At 41.2% G+C, this 26,202-nt stretch overlaps 1 protein-coding gene across 5 annotated transcripts in view; it reads left to right on the top strand.

Moving 5' to 3' along the window:
- The window catches only part of ESRRG (estrogen related receptor gamma), a 767,139-nt gene that overhangs the window by 139,944 nt on the left and 600,993 nt on the right, over positions 1–26,202 (top strand). Inside the window, exons 1-2 of one of the 5 annotated variants that reach the window (XM_053309104.1) lie at positions 18,083–18,215; positions 18,773–18,854. The exons of the other annotated variants lie outside the window; for them this stretch is intronic. The gene's annotated coding sequence lies outside the window, so the exon portion shown is untranslated. Of the gene's footprint in view, positions 1–18,082; positions 18,216–18,772; positions 18,855–26,202 lie in introns of those variants that run through there. 5 annotated transcript variants of the gene reach the window in all.

The following is a 26,202-nucleotide window of genomic DNA, read 5'->3' on the forward strand; positions in this document are numbered from 1 at the left end:
TGTATGTGTTTGTGTGTATCTCTGTGCGTGTGTGCGCCTGTCCCGCCTCTCCTAGGTCCCTTTTCAGGGAGCTCAGAAGTTCCGCACTCCTTCCGTAGCTTTGCCAAGCGGCTGCTACCTTTGCCGCGGCGCCGCCTCTGCTCCTGAATTGCCAAGGGCAGCGCGATTCCTCCGGAGAGCTCGGTAGATAGTGCCGAGAAAGCTCCGTGTGGCGCTGCCCCAACACAGAGCGTGAGAGACCCGGGGAAGCAGAAAGCGCCTTCTCACCTTTCCCACCCACCCCCCTTAAACATTGTCTCTGAGTTATTTGCAAGATCCAAACAGCTAAGAGAAATTATCTATCTATCTATCTATCTATCTATCTATCTATCTATCTATCTATCTATCTATCTATCTATCTATAATTAATATGGTTTTGCCACTTTTGTGTTGCTTGATTGAGGCTGCAGTCCTGTATACACTTAAGAATAAATGTGAATCCCATATACTCAATGGGGCTTGTTTCAGAGAAACCGTTTGTAGGATTGGGATGCAGTCTTAGGAATTAGTCACATTAACTCAGTGGGCTTTATTTCCAGGTAAATGTGTATAGCTTTGGGCATCAAGAAAGTATGCTTGCAAGGTTTGTGTTAAGACATGGGGAATAGAACACTGTTCACTAGCAAAAAAAAATCAGGAAGCTGAAGAGAATGTGGTGTGGTGCTTGCAGTTCTCCTGACGGTGCACCCTTTTGGGGGGAAAGTTTCAAGATACAGAACAGTGGAGAGCAATTGAATTCTGTGATGGTCCAAAAATTGTGACAGCAGGTGTGTTGGTGAATTGGCCAGAGGTCCCGTCCCCCCCCTCCTCTTATGACATACAGTACATATTGTTTGCTTGTGCTGGTTTGGGGAGCTAGGCTGCCTATATCTGGGAATGGTAGAAGAGCACGAGAGCTATGTCTCTAGGGAGTTAACTTGGTCTGGGGAGGACATAAGCAACTGGGTGCCTTTGCCTGTGTTGGCGGGCGGGGCAGTGTTGGGGACTTTTGCTTCTGAGGTATGGGAGGTCATGCATCTTTGCCTCTAATGTGCTAGAATGAGATGATGATGATGATCATCATCATCATCAGAGAGGAGAGCTGGTCATGTGGTAGCAAGCATGACTTGTCCCCTTAGCTAAGCAGGGTCCACCCTGGTTGCATATGAATGGGAGACTTGCTGTATGAGCACTGTAAGATATTTCCCCTCAGGGGATGGAGCTGCTCTGGGGAGAGCAGAAGGTTTCAAGTTCCTTCTCTGGCTTCTCCAATATAGGGCTGAGAGAGACGCCTGCCTGCAACCTTGGAGAAGTCGCAGCCAGTCTGTGCTGACAGTACTGAGCTAGATGGACCTATGGCCTGACTCAGTATATGGCAGCTTCCTATGTTTCTGTGATGATGGTTATTACAATTTAATGTTTATGCAGTGCCACCAATATGCAATGTAACATAATCAAAAAAGAAAAGTCCCTGCCCTGAGAAGCTATGTATGTGGGCAGGGGAAAAGACAGAGATGAGCACTGTTGTGTGAGGAGAGGAATTGGAGAAAGAAAGACTAATACGACAAATATTTACATACCGTTTTCAACAAAAGTCATCAAAGCAGTTTACATATAAATAAATAACATGTCTTCCTAGCCCCAAAGGGTTCACAGTCTTAAAAGGAAACATGTTAGACACCAGGAACAGCCACTGGAGGGAACCTGTGCTGGGGCTGGATAGAGCCAGTTGCTCTCCCCCTGCTAAAAAAAGAGAATCACCACTTTAAAAAGGGTGCCTCTTTTGTTCAGTTAGCAAGGGACAAGAGCATCTGCTTAATAGCCCACAGAAATTGCTTCTTTGTACAAAAGTTTGAAACCTGTGTTTGTAATTAAATGATACGTTCTCATATGTATGTCTTCTGCTGTGTGTATATTATGCATACACAATGATATACTTATGTAATCATCATAGATGGCCATCTTCATGGATTTTCTATGAAGTTTCTTTCTATGTAGAAGGAAATGGGCGTGGGGGGAAACTCCATGTTTAGAATTACCTAGCTTAATGTATAGCACATGAGTTAGTCCAGTCCTGTATGAAGCAGAGTATATTTTGTTTGCATATTTGTTGGAGACGGGAGTAACTATAATTGAACGAAGGGATGTGTGTGTAAATGTCCCTGGGGTCGGGTGTGTGTGGTTGTACTGGCAGAGCGACAATTTGCTCTTCATTCTCCTCCTCTTCAATTCACTCCATGCTGTTGGCTCATGACTGGAGGACTCATCTTGGCTTCAAAAAAGATGAGCTTTGTCCAGGGGGTATATATATATATCTAGGCAGTAGGTTTATAGGTGCAGGTTTTGGGTGGTATAGAAATATTTTAAATACATAAAATAAATACATATGGTTAAAAAAATTCTGAGCCAGGGGAATGCATGCACGCAAGTGTGTGTGAGAAAATGTCTGCATGCATGAGGAGTGTGATATCTACATAGGAGTGAGAGAAAGGGCATTCTGAGAAAGTTTTGTTTTTTCACCATGTCCTTACACTTCTTCTGTAGAAAATACTTGAGAGGGGGCCCATCTTCACTTTTATCCCAGGGCCCACTCCAACCCTGCTAGGCCTCTGGTTGTACACAAGGAATGTGGGCATTTGTGCTTCTGGATCCTGAGTGATCTGGAGATGCTCTTAGATTTGTGTTTGAAGTGGTGGGTTACCATTAATATGGTCAAGTTCGTTCCTCACAGATAGCAAAGGCCAAATGTGAAAATACATTTGATAAGTTATTGCTGGCAAAAATGGCTTTAGAAAGAAGAGGGAAGTTAGGAGGAGAGGTGGATGGGACTCACGAGCTCTGACTGGCTGCTCATACTTTGAATTTTTTTCTGACCTTAACTAGGGATGTGCAGAACCAGTTCAATTGTGAATTGGACTGCTGCGAACCAGGCCAGTTCGAGTGATTCAATCATGAACCACTTCAAACTGGTTTGTTGAACCAATCTGTCCATCCGATTGGTTTGACCAAACCAGTTTGCACACCCATGGTTTGGTCCGAATTTTAATTCAGACCAAACCACGCCAAATAGTCTATACACACCCCTAACTTCAACTGTGGGGTGTATGAAATACACTTAAGTTAAACATGAACTTTTAGAAAGTAGCTGTACAATTAGGAGGATACAGAGGGCAGAAGGGAAATTTGTCCTTCAGATAATAGTCAGTGCAGAGGTATAGATGATGGAACTCTAATAGGGAGATGTGGAGGATACAGATGACAAATGTGTGGCAAGACTGTGGCATCTAGTCTTACTTCACATGAAAAGATGTGAAGATGACCTCATAGACTGTTGTCTTCAGCACCAGACCCCGCTGTGATGTATGAAGCACTCATTCTAATATGATTAAGGCAGCAATCCAATGCACTCTTTCCTGGGAGCAACCTGCATTGAATCCAGTGGCTGACCTGTTGCGCAAGGCAATGCGATCGGTCCTGAACCACCCATGCCATCGTGGGCATCTAAAGCAATGCCCATGGTGTTGCAGAACAGGTTTCATTCACTACTGCTTGCAATTCTGCAATCATACTTCAGTGGCACTATGCCCATTGGAAATAATGTAGCTCTATGGAAGCACAGTTGTGCAATTGTAAGTGGTAGCAGACGACCCTGTTTTGCAGCACTCTGGGCGTTGCAGGGGGTGCAGATGGTTCAGAATCTATTGCATTGCCTTGTGCAACAACATGTCCGCCAGTGGGTCTTATTCCAGGTAAATGTGTGGGCAGTCCACTGATAGGGCCAGTGGACTGGCCCTATCCACCCCCAGCACAGTACCCCCAGTAACTGTTGCTGGTGTCTATCCTATGTTTCTTTTTAGATTGTGAGCCCTTTGGGGACAGGGATCCATCTTATTTATTTATTATTTCTCTGTGTAAACCGCCCTGAGCCATTTTTTGGAAGGGTGGTATAGAAATCAATCAATCAAACAACAAACAAACAGTAGAGTCAATTCTAACATTATATAAATGAAATGAATCCTCCATCTTAATTTCTGCTTCTAAGTGGAGACATAAGAAGTTGTTTTGGATATGTTGCTCTGATAAATATTTAATTTAGGTGTTCTGTTAAAAGCAGGAATTTAGAAGTTGAAGTGATTCACATGTTTGCAATCCCCTCTTCTATGTAATTTTTGAATAAACCTTTATTTTCTGCATCACACATGCTCAAAACATAATTGTATGGGTTACTGGACCTTCTGTATTGGAATCAGCATGGATATAATGTGTAGTTTATCATCTTTGATGATTTCACATGCAAGTTTTAGAGGCCTCAGCCAACTGTGGCTTGCTGCAGCCTATTAATGAAGTGACAAATCTGAGTGTGAGATTGTCAAATCTGGTGATGTATATGCAGATTTTATGTTAATTCCTACATTCTAGTTCCATGTAGGAATTTTGTGACATGAAACCGCTTTAATCCTGTGTGTGTGTGTGTGTGTGTGTGTGTGTGTGTATAATGTTAACTGCAGGATTGTGTGCAAGTGAAGATTCGGTGGTGGTGGCAGTGGTGTTATTATTTTGTTAAGAATAGTATAGATTCTGATCATTAAGTCATAAAGGACTTCATGTACAAAATGTTCAGTAGACAGGTGCTTAATGTATTCAATATCAAAATAAGCAGATAATTTAACTACATTAGGTGTATGCATTACCATATTCCATTCCACCCTGCAGCGTGTTCCCAAAATTAAAAGGTTACCATCTAGAGTACTCTATCTGCATTATGATCCTGGCGCGGCTTATTATTGCAGCAGTATTTCAATATTAAGTGATCTTAAAGATATTTCATCTTTCATTTTGAACCCAGAATTTGAATCAGCATTAGAATGTCAGTGCTGTAAGATAAGGCATAACAAACTAAGTAGACAGCTGAAGGGCTCCTGGTAAGGTGTTGCTGAGAAGGATATCTTGGTCTGTTCTCAGTAACCTTGTTTACAGGGACGTTTCATTGCAACCAGAAATTCAGCAAGAGGCTGCCTAGACTACTGTCTGAGTGTTTGAAATTGATTGTGAGTGTCTTTTTCTTTATGAACATTACATTTGCCTTAACATCATACTTATGCAAAACTTTTCTAGAAAGGGTCTGTGTGTGTGTGTGTGTGTGTGTGTGTGTGTGTGAGAAAGAGAGAGAAATACATGTCTGTCTTTGCATTCTTGTATGCTATAAGAAAAAGGGCAATCATCTGATATAATAATAGTTTTCCAAAATGCCAACCAGGATCCATTTGATTCTAAAAGTCTCCTGCCTTTTAAATGTGTACTGTCAACAGCCAATATAGGCTGTTAGGTCTAAAAAATGAGAAAGCATGCATGTTAGTAACCAGTTACATTGATGTGGTGTGTTTAAACTAAAATATACTTTTAAAATGCATGAGTATAAGGGCTCAGTGTTAAATGCTATAAGATGCTTTTTAACATGTTATTAAATTGCTTCTGAATAATAAACAGGATATGTTTGTCATACATTTCACATAGTGTTTTTATGACTCTAAATTAGCTGTATTGAAAAACAAGCCCTATACACTATATTAGTCTATTAACATCATATTTTCAATTATTTTACTGTTATATTTAAGGAGGCGAGTGTGGTCCTTCCTGAGCATATCTGGTCTATAAAATGGTTATTATTAATGTGCAGCTTTGTTATAGATTAGGAACTAATGTTAACTTATTAGGACAAAAATATGCATGCAGGCAAAATAACCTCAGACCTATGAAACAAAAAGGGTTACAGCAATGAAACTTACCAAATGCAATCTTAAATCCATTCACTAAGAAACCTTGACAGTATCTGCCTTCCAGGTAGTGCACATTTGGAAACAATATATCTCCATTTAAATGCAGATCTTCAGTTTTCTCCAGGGGGCAGTTGGTGAATCCTTCTGACTGAACTGCTAGTACTTGAAAAACTAACTGAAGATTTCCCCATGAACAAGGGACCATTTCAAGTCAGCTGTTTGAATAATGATTATAATTTTTTTTCTAATATTGTAGTTTTATATAGATTTTAAATGTCTTTTGAAAAGCTAGACTGAGGGAATACTGCCCCTTTTAAAAACTCAGTAATGTTTATCTTTATTTATAGTAAGAATGTATTATAACTCATAAAAATAAGTTCCTTGTTTTTACACTGCCATGTTGTTTGCATGTGAATTTTTCCCTGCATCAAATGGCTGGGGAAGACTACCTTTGATTTTGACCTAGATTCGGTCTGATTATTCCTATACAGTGAGTACCTGGTAATTTCCCACTGTGAAAATAGGTGAACAACTGTTGATGCCATCTAGCAGAGCGGCATGGACAATAGGTCTATGGTACATGCAGTTTAACTCCATCACTCCTTGAATTCATTATTAGAGCAGTATGAAAACAGGTGTTTTGCTATCATGATATACGTGAGGGGGATGAGGGTAGGGTAAGGCTCATATCATTCAAATATTTAATTTACCTTAGTCCAGGTGGTTTTGTGTTAAGTATGTTCAGAGTTCAAATGATGTCAACCTTTCAACACAGAGAAACCAGCTGAAAATGTCAAGTTGAGCAGACTACGAATGTTGCATGTTTTCAATTACATCTTGTGTTTGCTTACAACAACAACAACTGAAGCAATGGATCAGAGACTGGGGGCAGTGTGGGGAGGGGGGGGAGATCTCAAATTCCAGGGCTGAAAGAACATTTCAGATACATAGTTCTAAAAATCCAAAATATTCAGGGTACCAATTTAGGATTTTATACTCAGGCTATACTCAAACATTACCAGGAATGGCTTCTGATACCCCATTGATGACCATTCAAACTGTTGATGAACTTATAACTTGCAGAATTCTGCCCCCAATGACCAATATTGCTTGTAACATAACTTGTAAAGTTTTTAAATGTAAGCATGTGAAGAAAGCTTTGTGAGAGCCAATGAGGTCATTCTCATGACCAGGCGTGCGGGGCAGCAGACTGGTAGCAGGGAAGGCTGCAGAAGTCCGTCTTCCCTGCAGATGACTGCTGAGGACTGTCTGGGTGTGCATCACATATCCAGACATTCCGCCACTGCCCCAGGGAGCATGGAGGTGTGGGGGCCAGGACACATTGTCCTGGTCCCCCCAAATCCCACAATGCACTGCATGATTGCATGGTGCATTGTCGGGATCCCCTCAGCGACGGGTGGGTGGCCATCAGTGTGTCAGCACTGGCAGAAAGCAGCAGGTGCTGACTCACACTCAAGTAAACGTGGCTAAGGGAGCACTCAATCTCTTAACCCCTATTTAAGAGGTGGGCTCCCTAGGCAGGTTTGCCTCTGAGGCTGCACCAGGAGCCAGTCAGCTCCCACAGGTTCTCACGGACAGCCAAGCACAGGCTTAGCTGCCATAGCCTGGTCTTGGCTGCTCCTGAGAACAGCCTCAGTGGGTTCTAGGGTCAGACATGACCTGGCATGAGTTTAAATCCCTGCTCATCCATGAAGTTCACTGGGTACCTTGGACTGGTTATTAACCCAACCCACCTGGTAGAGTTATGAGGATAATGTGATAACTCTCATAAGCTTCCTTGAGCTCCATAAAGGAAGAGTGTGATCAATAAGTAAGTGGCTACACGTAAATATACCTTCAGGTTGCATTTGTATCAGACTCATATTGTCCTGTTTAAAAAATTCAGAACTTTCAAGAACCAGCTGAGCTTCCACTGTATTTATGTAACTAAATATTGTTTAGTTGTTTGTTCTTGAATGGGAGGAAGGTGCTGGTTCTTTACCAACTTTTGTAAGACAGGCTTGGAATTTTGATTGATGCATCCCAAACATGTTGCTTGAACATTTGAATCCAGGCTGACTCTCTTCTCAGATAGCAGTGGTACTTCTTATGATTTCAGTTGAGTTGTTTCATGGAGAACAAGAGGGACTCTGACCTAGAATTTTGATATCATGTACATTTTTATTAGTACATAGTCCCATGCAGACGCCTTTTGAAAACTCTCTATACTAGTCCATTTGGTGAGATGTAGAGACTGGAACATATTGCAGTCTTTTTAAAAAAAAATAATAGGAGGGGTGGGGGAATAATTAATATATATATATATATATATATATATATATATATATATATAATGAATATGAATGAATGAGAATGGTGCTATTTTCTCAAACATATTTTCTTATGGGGAATCTAGTGGCAGTTGCTTTGAAGCATGTGTAATTGATTATCATACATTTATTTTAAAAAGGAGACATAACAAGGAATCTAACATGATGTTTTAGAGTATATCTGCTCCCCACAATGTTCTTGAGGAAAATGTAAGGTTGCAGGCATCATTTCATGCCCTGTATGTTTTTGAACATAAATCAAAGAAATTGTTGGAGAGTTATAGATGTTCATAGCAACTGTAGCTATAATAAACACATGCAGTATATATTTTCTAAGCTATTTTGTATGAGTGAAAAGCTGAAGCTGGCAATTTGTACGAACAATTCCACTTAATCACTCAAAATTTATTTCCTAGTTAGTGAGGAATACCAGTGTAGCATAAAGCCAAACACCTTCAGTTTGGGTTCATATGGTTTTGAAATCTTGGTTAAAGTGAGAGAAGAATATGAATTAGATATAATAGTTTCATAAAAATAAGACATCTGAATGTTGGTATCATTTTCTTCATTATACATAGTGTTTATTTTAAATATATATATTCTCCACCCCTTGAGTGCATTATGACAATAGGTTTATTGACAAATATTTATATACTGCTTGGGGTGGTTCATAAAATTAAAACAGATAATATATGAAAACAATGTAAAATTAATAAATTAATAGAAATTAACTAAAACAAAATCCGGACTAAAACCAGATTTAAAAGGTACAAATTAGAAAGTTAAAAGTCAAAAGCCACCAGGTAAGACCTACAGATAGACATTAAAAGGCCTTTCTAAACAGATGGATTTTTAGCTGTGTGTTTGTTTATTTAAAGGCAAGGAGCCAGGTTGCACAGCAAACCTCTTCTGGTAGGGAGATTTTATTTCTGGATTCGCTACTGCTTTCATGGGGATGGCGGTGGGAGGGGGGATGAGTCCCTGACATTGCGTAGTCCTACCCTTTTCTGCATATTACAGAAATGTTTATTCTCTGAATGATTCTCTGAACATTGATTTTAGTTACCTGACCCAAAGAACAGGCCATGATCTGGAAAGGAGAAAACATGTACGGACAGGAAATGTGTAATGAACAGTAGAGAGACTCTGAAGAACAATCAGTGAGAGAGAGAGAGATCTAACAGACTTCCAGTTGTTGGAATTATTTACTCCGAATGCCTAATAACCTGTGTGTTGATTCACACATACACTAAAAAGAACTATAATATACAACATTATACGTTTCTGAAGTTTAGACATATGCTTTGTATCATAGAATAATGTACGATCATTCTTTTTAGATGGTAAGACACAAGGGTAGGGTGGTGATGAGAGCTGTTTTGAACAGAATGTGGGACTTGAACTGGGGAACCTGGGTTAAAGTCTACATTCAGTCACACACCTCTTAGGTTAGCCTAACTCACAGGGCTGCTGTGAGGCTAAACTGGGAGTCCCCTATAAAGGCTACCCTAAACTTCTTGGAGGAAGTTTACTGGGAAATACATGTAGCAATTTTAAGAAGAGGATTATTGCAATGCGCTCTACGTGGGGCTGCCTTTGTACGTAGTCCGGAAACTTCAGTTAGTTCAGAATGCGGCAGCCAGATTGGTCTCAGGCAACCCGGAGAGACCATATGATGCCTGTTTTGAAACAGTTACACTGGCTGCCGATACGTTTCTGGGCAAAATACAAAGTGCTGGTTATTACCTTTAAAGCCCTGAACGACTTGAGTCCGAGATATCTTAGAGAGCATCTTCTTTTACATGATCCCCACTGCACATTAAGGTTATCTGAGGAGGTCCGTCTCCAGTTACCACCGGTTCGTTTGGTGGTGACTCAGAGGCGGGCCTTCTCTGTAGCTGCTCCTGGGCTGTGGAACGCACTCCCAGCAGAAATTTGTAATCTTAATTCTTTACTGACCTTCAAGAGAGCCCTTAAAACCCATCTATTTGGCCTGGCCTTTCAGGGTTTTTAATTAGTTTTAATTGTTTTAATGTTAACCTGTTTTTCAGGGTTTTAATTGTTTTTATAGTTTAATTGTTTTTTAAGATGTTTTTAAATTGGTGTTTATATTTGTATTTCTGTTTTAATTGTTTTTAATGATTTCTGTTTTTTAATTGTAAACTGCCCTGAGCCAGCTCGGAAGGGTGGTATAAAAATCGAATAAACAAACAAACAAACAAACAAACAAATATTTATCAGCATAATTGCATAATAACAGCTGTTATTGTTAACCTCCCAGAGACAGAAATTTGGGGCGGTGTACAAATCTGATAGATAAATAAATCAATAAGCCACCAAAACTCACTTCTTCTTAAGTTTTGTGATAATGAATGGGGATTGTGGACTGCCCAGCTGATGTTCATTCCAGTCGACTAATGTGTTGCATCAGACAGATGAAGCTTTGCATCCACAGCACTGCCTTTTTAATGTGAGGTTCTGTTATTGAGGAAGGGGGAGGGTGGCTGTGATACTCTAGGTCAGGCTTGCTCAACTTAGCCCCTCCCCCCAGCAATTTTTGGACTACAACTCTCATAATCCCCAGCTACAACAGCCAATAGCCAGAGATTATGGGAGTTGTAGGCCAACATCTGTAAGAGGACCGAAGCAGAGCAGCCCTGCTCTAGGTAGACCAGGAAACATCAGCAAACCACACTTCAATGGAACCCCTTTCAGTGGTGTAGCAATTGAAGGGGGAGGCAATGTCACTGGGCCTGTGTGGGAGGGGGGCCCCTGCCAGCTGAGTGACAGCTTGTCCTTTGCTCTCCCCTTTGTGCCTCTCTGAAGAAGAGGAGGCAGGGACAGGGATCCATCATCCTCATCATCATTCACAGGGCCCTCTCCAACCTTGCTGTGCCCCTGCTCTCTTCCAGTCAGGCCAGTGTTTGAGGTGGCCCAGTGTTCAGTTTGGGAGATCTGCATCCAAGAGAATCTGTTCTGAATAGTGTTTGAAAAGGAGTTTTCTTACATTGTGGTGCTTTCACTGTCCCACCCACCCTTCATACTTGCCCTCTTGCTTTTCCCAGGCCTGCTTTTGCCAACCAACCAACCTCCCAATGCGTTTGCATAAATTTGAAGCCGCCTTCTACCGAGTCAGACCACTGGTCCATCCAGTATTGTCTGCATTGCCTGGCAGCAGCTCTTCAGGATCTGGCAGAGGGCCCTCCTAGCCATGCTACCTGAAATCCTTTTGACGGGAAAAATGGAGCTTGGGACCTTCTGCATACAACTCATGTGCTCTGTCACTGAGTTACAGCCTTATGCCAATAGGTATTAGGTATTACTTCTTTTAGAGGACAGTTCAGAGAAAGTCTGCTCCACAACAGCCTTATTAAATTGAAAAGGTTTAAGTCTGTGAGAGAATTAGTGCAAGTGTTGGCAGTTGAGACCTACATAATCAGTGTCTTTAGATTCTGCTTGGAAGATGTTATTAGTGTGACTATTAGCTAAAATCAATTCCAGTATTTATGAATGAAAATTATTCCAATAAGAACAAAAGTTATAGCAGTTATGTCCAAAATGATTTGTTTCTTCATTTATTCTAAAATTGCAAGTTCTGTATGTGGTGCCAGATATACTCATAGTTTAAAAAGTCATCGTGTTCAGATCTACATTGTCAATAGATCTCTGCAGGACAAGGTTATTAAGTGAAGGGTAATGGGTTCATATCAGGGGCGTAACTACAATTAGGCAGGGGGAGGCCATTGTCTTGGGGACCCCCACCTTGGGGGGGGCCCTCAGAGGCTCTCCCGCACCCGATCTTCCTTTTGAAGTCATGTAAAAAAAAAAAAATTCTCCTCCTTGTTCTGGCACTGCCTGCTATTTCCTTCTTGTTTGTCTCCGCGAGTCCACCTTTGGGGTGGGGGCCTCAGAGGCTCTCCCCCACCCAGCGCCTACCCGATCTTCCTTTTGAAGTCATTAAAAAAATTTCTCGGCGGGGGGGCCCATTTAAGAATCTTGTCTCAGGGCCCACTCCAACCTAGTTACGCCCCTGGTTCATATCCTTTTTTCAGGTGTGTTACAGTGGTGTATTCTATGCCTAGAGAAAAATGGTGGTTGGTTTGCAATATAATGCCAATACCTCCTGCTCTGGGAAGAGGAGAAGGTTCCAAGTTCCCTCCCTGGCATCTCCAAGGTAGAGCTGAGAGAGAACCTGCCTGCAACCTTGGAGAAGCTGCTGCCCGTCTGTGAAGACAATACTGAGTTAGATAGACCAATGGTCTGACTCAGTATATGGTTTAATTAGGAATACATGCTTTTCGTAACTTAGTGCAGTACTTTATTCACACCAAAGCTCCTGTGTCTATATATACTTGCGGTCTTAATTATTTTTCTGGCTGAATTGTAGGGCATGCCCTTTTGCTGGGTTGTCAGTTTTAGTTTCTGCCCTTTGGAGCAAAGTTCACAATACTGAAGAAATAAGACGCAATATTCTTCTAGCTAGAATAGTCCAAAGTGACTGAGGGGGAAAAGAAGGGTGTTAGATAACAGAAGTGATCATAAACGTTTTTTCAATGCTCAGAGACAAATAAGATTCAACCACTGCTAAAATGAACCACAGTTATGTGCTTAATCATGGTGTTTGATGGTTTCTTAATCTTATCAATATCTGTTCTTATTATCATATTTATATACTGCCTGATATATAGATCTCTAAGCATGTACGTAATTTACAATATATAAACAAAAACAAACAAAACACTTGCACAGAATAAAACAATTAAGCAGTTTAAATTTTTAATTAAAAGCCTGAGAAACAGATGTGTCTTAAGGGCCTTTTCAAAAGCAATCAGAGATGGAGAAGCTTTTATTTTGACAGGGAGTGCATTCCAAAGCCCTGGGGCAGCCACAGAAAAGGCCTGGCCTGAGTCCCCACCAGATGAGCCAGTGGCAACTGTAACGGGACCTCTCCAGATTATCTTACTAGGCGGGAGGATTCATGACAAAGAAGCTGGTCTCTTAAGTACCCTGGCTCTAAGCCATGCTTGATAGTTAAAGATCTAATATAATTACTCTATATCAAATGCAAATGATATGGTGCTCAGCCATACTGGAGCATTCTGTTTTCAGATCAAGGCTTGTTAGGCTTGGGTGCGATTGAGTTAATCTAGGCTTTCTGAATGTCTTCAGTTCCAACTAGAAACTGTGGAGCTTGCTGGAGCCTCACACTGCCCTCATGGGTAAGGGAGAAGACAGAATTGCTATCCCAGCAGGTAACATGAGGAACAGTCCATATACTTGTTTCTGTCTTATATTCTGGTGTGTTCCCCCTCAAATTGTTTAAACCATATTTATTTTGAAGTAGGCTGGATCTGAAGTAGGCTGTTGCTAATGATTGTTTTGCATATGATATGGGGAACAGAATATACTACAAAACTTATTTGGAGCTATGTATTTGTTACAAAAACTATCAGGAAGATCCAAGGCAAAAACTTAGACTGATGCAATCTAAAATAACCCTTGCCTTGCTTTTCAACTTTGCTCATTCCTGAGTCCTTGAAATAATGCAGTGCTGCTTGGTCCCTGAAAGCAATGTGTGTATTACTGAATAAATATGCTGCAAAACTGCTTGAGCTTTGCATGGAAGCATTTTTGCCATAAAGCACTACTGCTGAAAAATGCACGATTATTTATTTATTTAAACTATTTCTATACCACCTGCGTTTCTGGGCGGTTTACAATTAAAATCATTTAAAACACTAAATCAATGAACAATTAAAACCATTTAAAAGATTAAAAAAATTTAAAACCCAACATTAAAATTATTTAAAAGCCTGGGTGAATAAATGTGTCTTCAGTGCCTTTTTAAAAGTTGCCAGAGATGGGGAGGCTCTTATTTCAACAGGGAGCGCATTCCAAAGTCCAGGGACTGCAATGGAGAAGGCCCGTTCCCGAATAGCCACCAGAAGATAAATGGCTTAATCTCAAAGGTGCCACAGCACACATTGTTTCTTTCTTCTTCGTACAGATTATGTGTTTTGCTCTGTATCCCAAGACCACAGAATGTGGTGGTAGATTCTCATCACAGGCTCAAGGGTCATCCTGCTCTGTTGATCTGGTACTGTGACCTATTTGGGAAGCAGAAACCATTAATGCTTTTTTGTGGTGGCACCCTGGGATGCCGCTGTCTGGAGCCTTTATACTGCACACTTCTTTAAAAAAAAAATATTGGTATAGGTGGACAGTGAAGAGGCACCTAAAGCTTCATCTCTAAGGCTGCTAGAGTTAGAGTACCTCCACCTCTACAGTGCTGGGACAAAAAGGGGAGTTGTATATATCTTTATTTTTATAGATCTTTCAGAAGATAAAGATATCTCTTTATCTTTACTATAAGTAAGGAAAAGTAATAGAGTTCTTGTCTTGCTTATATTGCCTCTCTAATTAAGTGGCACAAGCCTTTGATCAGTGGCGAACTTTGTGCGGCAGCAACCCCGCTCACCCTGTCCCCTGCGTCTGACGACAGATGCGGGGACGTGGTCTGGCTCCCAAACGGAGCCACAAGGCTCTGTTTGGCAGCAGATGGAGTCTAGCTCCTGAAGGGGCTGTGCAACCCCTTCGGGAGCTAAACGAAGGCTGGCGCTGCGTTCGCAGCACTGCCAGGAGCGGCTCTTCCCTGGGAAGAGCTGCTCCTGCCCGCCTTCGTTTGTTGTTGTGATGATGATGATGATGATGATGATGTTTACATTTATATCCCACTCTTCCTCCAAGGAGCCCAGAGCGGTGCACTACATACTTGAGTTTCTCTTTCACAACAACCCTGTGAAGTAGGTTAGGCTGAGAGAGGAGCTGTCTAGGCCGGTGCTGCGTTCGCAGCACCAGCCATTTAACTACTGAAGGGGCCATGCAGCCCCTTCAGGAGCTACTTAGGTTGGTGCTGCATTCACAGCGCAGCCAGGAGCAGCTCTTCCCTGCCTTAAAGACAGGGAAGAGCCGCTTCTGGCCGTGCCGCGAATGCAGTGACCATTTAACTCTTGAACGGAGGCGTGCGGCGCGAGGTGCGGCCCGTGATTGCGCACGGCCCGGGTTCTTTGAACCCGTTGGCCCAATAGTGAGCCCATTCTCACTATTGGAGAATGGGCTCGGGCAAGGAGAGGGGAGCAATCTGCAAAAAGCTTACCTCCCCTGCAGACGATCCCATCCATGTTGCTGGGCGGCCAGATCCGTTGCTGGCTTTTGTAGGCTTCAATTGCCAGCTTCTGCTGGTAGCAGGGAGGTATGCCTCCCGACTGGTGTTGGGAAGCTCCCCATAATGCACTGCGCATTCGTGCAGTACATTATATGAGCTCTGAGGGCCTACTGGCTGTGTTCCCTCTAACAGGGATTCCCAGATGTTGTTCACTACAACTCCCATAATCCCCAAGAAAAGGCCATTGTAGCTGAAGATGAAGAGGCTGTCACTACATCTCGTGGCAGAGCTGATAAAATTAGCTCTGGCCTCCGCCTCCACCTGGGACACCAGGAGGCTTGGGTCCATAAGCACCCCCAGACTGTGTACCTGCTGTTTGGGGGGAAGTATGGCTCTATCCAGAATTGGCAGATCAAAATAGTCTCCTGAGTCTCCCACACAATAAGTATCTCCATTTTATTTGGTTTCAGTCTGTTTGTTATCCCCCATCAGTCCATCACCACCCCCAGGCAGGCATTTAGGGAGGTTATGTCTTAACCTAATGATGCTGACCTGGATAAATAGATTGAATTCATAGATTGTGGTCACTAAGTATTGACTCCGACTTGATAGCACGTAATCAATCAATCAGTCAATCAATCAATTCATAAATATATCTCTCATGGTTCCACAAGGCTACATACTGTCTCCAGTGCTTTAACATCTACATGAAACTGCTGGGAGAGATCATCAGGAGGTTTGATATAGGGTGCTATCAACATGCCGATGACACCAAATCTACAGTATTTCTGCATCCCAACTTTATCAGGAAATGGCATAACCCCCTAAATGCCTGCCTGGAGGCAATAATGGGCTGGATGAGGGATAACAATGGGCCCTATCCACCCCCAGCACAGTACCTCTAGTGACTGTTGCTGGTGTCTATCATGTTTCTTTTTTTGATTGTGAGCCCTTTGGCGACAGGGTCCATCTTATTTGTTTGTTGTTTCTCTGTGTAAACTGCCCTGAGCCATTGTTGGAAAGGCGGTATAGAAATTGAATAAATAACAACAACAACAACAACAACCTGAAGTTGAATCCAAATAAGACAGAAGTACTGACTCTAGGGCAGGCCTGCTCAACGTTAGGCCTTCTAGCTGTTTTTGGACTAGAACTCCCATAATCACCAGCCAGAGTAGCCAGTAGCCAGGGATTATGGGAGCTGTAGGTCAACATCTGCAGGAGGGCCAAAGTTGAGCAGCCCTGCTGTAGGGGGTCGAGACCTGAGAGATGGTTTAGATCTGCCTGTTCTGGATGGGGTTACACTCCCCCTGAAAGATTGGGTACATAGTCTGGGAGTGCTCCTGGATCCCAAACTCTCTCTGGTTTCTCAGTTTGAGGCAGTGGCCAGGAGTGCTTTTTGTCAGCTTGGGGTGATATGCCAGATACGCCCATTTCTAGAGGCAAATGACCTTAAAACAGTGGTACATATGCTGGTAACCTCTAGTCCTGACTACTGTAATGCACTTTACATGGGGCTGGCTTTGTACGTAGTCCAGAAACTACAACTGGTACAGAATGTGGCAGCCAGATTGGTCTCTGGGTCAACCCGAAGGGTCCATAACACACCAATTTTGAAAGAATTTTACTGGCTGCCGATCCGTTTCCAAATAAAATACAAAAATACACACCCTGTTGAAATAAGAGCATTTCCTTCTCTGCTTGCTTTAGGAAGACCCTCAAGACATTCTTGTTTCCCCAGGCTCTTAACTGAAATTTAAATTTTAATGTTTTTATTCACTAAGATTGTTTTTATCTGTTTTATCGATTTTGATTTTTTTGTATTGTTTTTACATATGTTTTAACTTTGTACAACGCCTAGAGATTTCTATATCATGCAGGATAGAAATATGATAAATAATATATTTACTTGGGACTTATTCCCATTGCGTTCCGTAGGACTTACTAATGAGTGCAAATGCATATGATCTAGCTGCCCTTACTTAACAGCCCAGTCCTGTGTGTGTGTGTGTTCAGAAGTAAAGCACTGGCACTTCCTTTTACACAAACAGAGAAGTGGAGCCTTGGGAAGCGTCACGTCACAGGGCTCATATTTACTGTGGGAAGTTCTGTTGAAATCATTGTAACTATCAAGCAATGTATTTGGGATAGGCATGTTGGAGGACAACTAAATGCATATCTGCAAGACCAAAATAAAATAGCAAAACATTACAGCATTACCTCAGTATTTTATGGTCACAAGTCCTAGCACAGGAGGATGGGCCAGGTTATCATAATTATTATATCTCTTTAATCATTTTGTATAAGTTTTGCAAGGGTGAAAAAAGGTGGCCAGCTACAATTCCTTCATCCATACAACTATAGGATCCCTGCTCTTCCTTGTATCTGATCACACTAGCAATAAAGGTTTTGCTTTTTCAGGAATACATAAGGACTGAAAGATATCAGCCAACTAGTAATAAAACAAAAACTCTGTGTGTGTGTCTGTGTGTGTGTGTATATGTGTGTGTGTGTGTGTGTGTTCTTCCTTCATGTGTAGTAGGAAACTTACATTATTTGATTTGTGTGAAGTTGTCAAAGGTTGCTTTGCACTCCGGAGCCTGGCATAAGCTTCACTGAAATGTGATGCCGTTGGTTTTTCAGTCAAGGTTTCTTTCTACAGGGCTGCAAGCAGGCATCAGCTGCTACAACTAGGCAGCAAATCAGCCATCACATTTTAAGCAGCCTTTTCAACCCTGGGACTTTTTGTTGTTGCTGCAAGATTTATTCTCTACACAGGAAGTTTCCTTTTTTTTAAATTGTCAGATGTAGCACTTTGCTTGTATAATCAGATCAGTGCCAAGATCATTGCTGCATGGTAGAAAAGGCATCCTTAAGACGTTTGTCCTTGAAACTGCACCAAACTCTTGGATGAACCCAGAACCTGTAAGTATGTATGATTTAGGCAACAATAGCATAGTGCAAACCTGCAATCAACTATTATACAATATCTGATTAGCAGGGAGAGGTGGACCCCCCACCCCAAGATGTTCTGTTACATTCATTTTCAGTTGGTTCTGAGGAAACAAATCAATTCAGGCTTCTGATACAGTGACTTTGCAGTAGATGAGCTAGTAAAATATTTGACTTAACTCTTCGTTGCTTTCTCATGCCTGGTGGGACAGACCCTCCAGCTACTAAGCTATAGTTAATTTCTTCCTAAACAATTTAAATGTATGTTGTATCCACCTTGTAAACAAGAGACTTTTTTTCCACAAGCCACTCCACACAAACAGTAAATAATGAGGCAAATACGATCCATCGATATCTGCCTTAATTAACACTGAAACATATGAGTTTGCAGTCTTAATTTACTGGTAGAGAATACTTTTGCTTAATTGAATTCCACTCAGTTCTGCCGGTTTTATATTTTACTATCCTGCCCAAGTTTCTTTGCTTGGACTGCAGTCTTATTAACCTGTACTTCTGTATTTACATTCCAGGCACATCCTGGTTAAAAAGAATAGTTTTAAGATCAGGAAAAAAGAACAACATTTGAACATAAAGGAGAGTTTTATTATTCTGGTAAGTTTCAAAGGACACTACAGTGTGGATGGATGTAGAAAAAAAGCCTATGATTATACCCTAAATGCACTTACTCAGAAATAAGCTCAGCTGAAATCAGTGGGAATGATTTCCCAGTAAATGTTTTAGGATTGGGGCACTGGGCTCTCTTTCACAAAGTCACATCTTGACAGGTCCCCTCTCGCAGCTACAACTAATAAAAAAAACCTTGAGTTGCCTTTCTATAAATTTTTAATATGCAACAATACTTATATTTATAAGATTAATTTCTCCCAGGTTAGCCTGATTGATAGCTGAATTGTGGTTTCTTAAGTGCTTTCTTCATGAAACCCACAGAAGAACTGCATTCCATTTAACTAGTGAATGTGAAAACTGGTAACCATGGATTCAGTCACCACTAACTGCTGAGTGCAATGACTTGTTGTAAACAATACAAATGAGCCAGGATAGCAGAAGCAACCAGACATGAAATGATTTTAATAGAAATTATAGTAAGGGCCATGTGATATGGTAGCAGTTGGTGTTCACTATTAAAGGAAAAGTCCCCCCTCTTGAGCCTCATTTTAAATGGTGCATTTGGTTCACAGTTTAAAAGGGTCCAATAAAAAGGGATAGAAGTAATTCTCTGCAAATGTGTCAGGTTTAATAGCATACTAAGTGTCACTTGAACTATACTGGATGAGTCCAGCCAAATTCAGGTGCTTCAGTAAACCTTAACAATACAGTATGTAGCTTTTCTTTAAAAAGCAAGTTCCTAGTCCTTATGGATACAGATATAAGCTTTGAAGTCTATGGGCAATGCTTGCTGACATGTTAGAAGCCAATGTTTTGCAGTCACTGTGAGATTGAGTTTTAGTGCCCTGCTTCATGACTAGCAGAAGCATAAGGAATGATGCAAACAGTAAAGTTTCAGGGAAAGTACAAATATGATGTATACAGGATGCAGAGCTATGTTGGTATTTAAAGCACAGACTACATATGGCCTTTGTTTGCACCTTTGCACATTCACTCAACCAGCAGTTGATGTTCTATAAATTTGTCCCATTTTTGGACTTTGATTAATTACTGCATTATGTATTGGATATATTACTGCATTGTATTGTGTGACAGAGATCATGTGACCTGTCTGGAAAATATTTTATGTAGTTCATGAGCAAATATTTTAGCACGACAAACACTCATTCGCTATTCACTCTTTTAGGCCTGTACTCAATTTTATACATGTTTGTTTGGGAGGTTCCCATCCTTACCATATACATGTGGCAATAAATTGATTGAAATCAGAAGAACTTACTACTTCATAAATTGTTCCTATTATTGTGAAGGCTAAAGCAGCCTTTCATTTATAGATAAAAAGGTAAAGTTGTGCTGTCGAGTCGGAGTCAACTCTTGGCGACCACAGAGCCCTGTGGTTTTCTTTGGTAGAATACAGGAGGGGTTTACCATTGCCATCTCCCGTGCAATATGAGACTATGCCTTTCAGCATCTTCCTTTATCGCTGCCTCCCAATATAGGTGTTTCCCATAGTCTGGGAAACATACCAGCAGGGATTCGAAACGGCAACCTCTTGCTCCTTAAGCAAGTTGCTTCCCTGCTGTGCCATTAGGTGAAGGATCGCTGTATCTCTGAACAGTTATTGGCTTTCTTTGCCGTTGCTCACTCTGTGACCAAGGCAGGTAAAATGAATAAAGGAAGGAGCACAGTCACATGAGCCAAAAGAATATTTAGGAATAGTTGTGGGAGGACAGCAAAATACTGTCCAAACCATAGAGTTCTCCTCTTGATCAGCACAAAGTATGTGGTACACATGCATTGTACCATATACAATGACAGTAACTTATTAAATCTAACAATAAGTAAAACCTTTGCAATCTGCAGTTGCATACATTTTAATTCCTCAAGCTTCAATAAACCTGTTATGTTTTTTTAATTTATTAAATTTATATACCGCCTTTCATTAAAACAATCTCAAAGCGGTTTATACAAAAATTAAAAACAATTTTGTTTAGCTGGTAATGTCCTCCTTAGGGATTGGGGCTATCATAGCTCAGTGGAAGAATATCTGCATGCCCAGTTTCAATCCCTGGCATCTCCAGGTAGGGCTGGGAAAAACTTCTGCCTGAAACCTTGGAGAGCCACTGCCGGTCAGCGTAGACAATACTGAACTAGATGAACAAATGGCCTGACTTAGCATAAGGCAGCTACGTTACTACTTGCATACTGTTAGACAGATTCCAGAAGAATAGCCAAGGAACAACAAGTGCACAGAACTTCCTCAACAGCTATGAGATTACCTGGCTTTTTGGCACAAGCTTCCATTAGCAAGAAAGAACCTGCTTCATCAGTTGCAAGCTGGCTGTTGCCTAAGAACATTCCTGTCAAGTAAGTCAGTGACCTGGGACCTTGATTTAATATATAGCAATGCAGGCAGGAACTTAAGTTATCTGTATGGGAAGGCCAGCTGTTTGTCCTGCTTCAGGAATCCCCTTTTCCTTTTCTGTTACTGTTTCAACTGGTCTCCCATGCTCTCCTGTGAGAAGACCTTTAATGTGTATTTTGAATTACACCATAGTGTTCATTTTGGGCTAGACAACCCGACTGTGCTTTTGGCTAAAAGTGGGGAAATTAGCTTGGTTTGGGGTGCAGCTCTGTTCCAGTATCAATTTAAGCAGGTTTGGTGAGGACATATAGGTGCAGTTTAAAAGCTTTATTCAAGGTAAACGTGGTTTTAGAAATGTTTACCTTTATTAAAGGTAATACTCCCCATTTTTCAACCTTTAAAAAGCTTGATTAAAGGTAAAAATGGGGATTACAGAAGGCAAAAGGTTAGTTGGGCAAGGCAATTCAATATTTTAACTAAAGTTCTAGATTAGAGTTGTGGTAGTAGCTTGTATTAATTTGGCTAGAGTTCCAAATCGGAGCCTGCTTAGAGGTTTGTGGTGCAATAGTGCCTGGGGAGCAGGGAGAGAAGCGGAGAAAGAGATGAGGAGACGTAGAGACAGATGGCTAAGAAGTTAGTATTACCTATCCTTCCTAGGCATGTTAGGGTGCACAATGGCTGGGCAGATGTGCCTCCTCTCCAGTAAAGGGTAGAAGCGGGGATAAAGAGTGGGGAGCAGCAGCCACAGCTTGCAGCATGTGAGTCCATAAGATTGCAGGGTCCAAAAAGAGTCTGAGGCCGTGGTGGCAAGGCTATGGTATTTATGATCAGAAATGTGCCCTGAGGTGACTGTTGACTCAATCAGGTGGTTATCCCATCCCGGAGGGCAAGGAGTTGCTGTGCAAAACAACAGAGTTCATTGGTACGTGGACTTCGTCACTCTAGGTGGGTCCTTCTGGACAGAAGGCAAGAGCAAGCTATACAAATGTGGCTGTGTGAAGTGAATGGGCAGGGCTATGACTGTTCACTGTCACAGAGTCCACGATGTCTCCAGGTGTAAATACCTACATCTATCTCTGAATATGTATTTAGATGATATTAGACAGCAAGAACATACTTTTACTAGAAAATGATGATTAAATAGAATCTTCCTGACTGGTGATTTAAATCATTAAAATCGAGTCCTTCTGTGAAGCAATTTAAATCATGATTTAAATCAAATCAATGCTGTTTTGCTCAGAGTGAAAATTCTAGGGTACCATTAAACAGCACCAAATTGGCAATAATTAACTTTTAATTATGGTTTTCTCATTATGGGGAAGGAAGTGCCCCATTGGTAGCTGGAACCCATGGAATGCGTTGTGGTGCATGTCGAGATATTTTATTTATTTATTTTTATTTAAAATATTTCTATACCACCAAAGACTTGCGTCTATGGGCGGTTTACAATTAAAATAATTTAAAACATCAAATCAGTTAAAAATTAAAATAATTTAAAACATTTAAAACCCAGTATGAAAAATATTAAAACTATAAATCTAATTATAAACCTAGGTGAATAAATGTGTCTTCAATGCCTTTTTAAAAGTTGCCAGAGATGGGGAGGCTCTTATTTCAGCTTGGAACTCATTCCAAAGTCCAGGGGCAGCAGTGGAGAAGGCCTGTTCCCGAGTAGCCACCAAACAGATTGGTGGCAACTGCAGACGAACCTCTCCAGATGATCTTAACAGGCAGTGGGGCTCATGGTGAAGAAGACATTCTCTTAAATACCCAGGGCCTAAGCTGTTTATTTTATAAGATGGCTTCAATGGCACTGATGGAAATATGAATCTTTAGTAAGTAGAAATATTTTGATGAAGCAGTGCAGTGCTTAAGCCAGAATTCCCAATGGCATTTGGCCATTGTGGCTGGGATGATGAGAACTGTAGTCCAACAGTATCTGGGGAGACCCAAGGTTAGGAATCCCTGATTTAAACTAATTACTGTCTAAAAACACCTGAGGCCTGAATGGTGATTGCTTTAAGAATAGCAACCTAATAGTTAATGCCTGCATAGTTAATTAATGTAAATTTCAGGAAATGCATGCTTGTCAACAGATATTCTGTTGTGATGTTTGTCAGTGTGCTTTTTTCTCTGTGTTCTCTGAGTGTGGTTCAGTGGCTTATTCTATGAGTTTGTAGTAGTAGATTTAATTAAAATTAAGGTCTACTTTAGTTGCTCTAGATTAGTGTAAGATATTTCCTGCTTTTAACTGGTGAACCATATTATGCACGAGATGGATACATACACAGTATACATGATGGCAAAAGATAAAAGATCAATTCTTATGGATCCTATAGTCCTGAGCTTTTTAAGGATGAATTACAGAAACTTTGCAATTATTGTGGGTAATCTTGCAGAAAATTAAATCTTGAGTTTGCATGTGTGAGGAAGTTTGGACTGCTTGGCTCACCATACCTTTGTAGTGTTAAAAACAAGTCTTTGTACTGTTGGCTCCTTGGTTACCTCTCCGGCTTTTGTCTTATTTCATTTCACTGCAAGTAAACTGCTGTTCATAAAGTGTGTATGTGTATGTGTGTGTGTGTGCACTCCAGGGATTTGACAAATAAACCCTGATCCTTCTCCTCGCCATCCAAGGCTTATTTCTGAGAACTGTAAAACTTCAAATTTCTGACTCTTTGAGAATCTGTTTGGGATTCTGCTGAAGTTTGTAAGGTAAGAGAAACAGTCTGCTGCTTGACTCTTTCCATGTATTTTAATGGTGGCTTAATAATATGTGAACCCTGGTCAAATCAAATTTAGATTAGACTTCTGTATCCCATTTAGATAAGATCCCATGTTAACTATAGAGAGCAGTTAGTATCCTGCAGATGTGGCAGGGATGGGGACTCTCTACTATAAACATGCTTGAGACTTGATGAAAAGACTGTAAGATCTTGTGTTGTATTTACACAAAATAACTCTAGGCAGATACAGAGCTCCTCTAAAGTACTTCAGTACAGAGTGAAACCTAACTGCAGATTCACTAAACAATTCAACATATCTAACAAAGAAAGGGAACAATGTGCATTTAAGTAACACACCTGTGCTAATGCAAGCAGTTGGGTTTATTAGAGTACTGATGGGTTTGAATGAAATTCAGGTGACTGTACAAAGACCCCTTTAATGGGAATTACCTCAGTGATTTGGGATATGTATTAAATGTTTAAAACAATTTATGTTGGAAAACGACTCGGACAAGTGCAAGGGGATTCATTTTACTGCTGACATACTCATGCTGGACAACCTTTCTTTATCTATAACTAGCCCCCCCCCCAGCATTTATATTTCTCAGTAGGCACAGTATTGGGGCGGGGGAAACTGTACTGTTCTGGACATAGTTCTGTTCAGAGAGTTTTGTATTAGTGACCCTAATATTAGGTTCTCTGCAGACTATTAACAGGTGTTTAGGACTGCAACTTTGAAAAACCAGCCTTTTGGCATTTGACTTGTAAGAATTTTAAGCATGATTTGGGGGACTGTCTCTTTCTTATCTTTTTAAGTGGTAGAAAAGGTGATTCATTTGGCTCAGCCTCTTAGTCCTTCCAGCTTGCTCAAAGGGCCGCTTAGTACGTGTATTTGCATTTTTGAACATTCACCCCTTACTGCTCATGCCTCTTCCCCCATTTTTCTGTTCTGCCTTTTTACCCTTGCATTTCCCATACCCCAGTCTGCCCTTTCCCTCTTTTTGTAAAGTATCATGTACACCAGGGATTCTCAAACTTGGGTCCTCAGGTGTTATTGGACTTCAACTCCCATAATCCCCAGCCTCAGTGGCCTTTGGTTGGGGATTATGGGAGTTGAAGTCCAATAACACCTGAGGACCCAAGTTTGAGAATCACTGATGTACACTAATAGCACTATATAAATAATAGTAATAAGGTGCTACTTTTCAAGCTGCAGAGTTGCTTTAGGCTTGGCCTTGGACTGCCTCTACTAAACATAGATATTTAAGTCGAAGTGAGATATTGAATTGGAAAATAATGAATGGAAGAATCTTATTAGGAATTAATATTCTGAGCAGCTTGAAATGGTATATATAATGACGGTGTACATTTATTACTGTATATTTCCCAAATCTTGAAAGAGATTTGACAAGCTATATATATATTTTTTTCTCAACAGCAAAAACAACTCTATTTCAGATATCTGAAAACCAAATTAATTTTCAGAGAGCTCTTTGGTGCCAAGATGACTCATATGCCTTATGACTGTTCTAGATGTAAGGAATTGGGCTGTCGTAGCCTTCTATTTTGTCATCTTGCCGCATTATTTTGCTTGATTGGACGATCAGCTGCTTGGACAGCTGGAGAGATTCTTCCAGCTTAGAGTTGTGCAGTGTTGCAGAGGCTGTGATCCGAGAGTGACACGCCAGAATCCTAGGCAACATTGTGGAGGATCCTGGGGAGGCCTCTCGGAACACATGCGGTTGCATTGACACCCCTAACATATTGCTGTCCCCAAGCAATACCTTAAATCGCTTGTTTGGTCTGATTGGCCCTGCTGTTGTGTTCTGTGTCATCAAATAGGTGTGACTGGAGACAGGACATGGTTTTCAAAGAGTGCTGAAAGTAGTGCGGGAGAAGAATTGCTTCTCATGGTGTGTGCACACATCTTTGTTCCAGTGTCCCAGGGCTGCATAACCGTGACCCTCCAGCTGTTTTTAGACTACAGCTCCCGTCATCTCCAGCCACAGTGGCCAATAGATGATGGGAGCTGTAGTCCAAAACATATGCGCGAGGGCCAAAGTTGTGCAGTCTTCCACCATCGCATCTGGTCAAACAGGCTTTGCAAGTCTTTGGAAAAAATACAAAACCCGGCAAACTCTGTTTATCACAAGTGCAAGTGTGACGAATGAATACAGCAGGAGCAGCAGATCCTTCTTTTAAACTGCCTTGAGATATCTAGGTGGGAGGGGGGAAAACAAAA

This window comes from Hemicordylus capensis, chromosome 1, assembly GCF_027244095.1.
Source record: "Hemicordylus capensis ecotype Gifberg chromosome 1, rHemCap1.1.pri, whole genome shotgun sequence".
NCBI lineage: Eukaryota > Metazoa > Chordata > Lepidosauria > Squamata > Cordylidae > Hemicordylus > Hemicordylus capensis.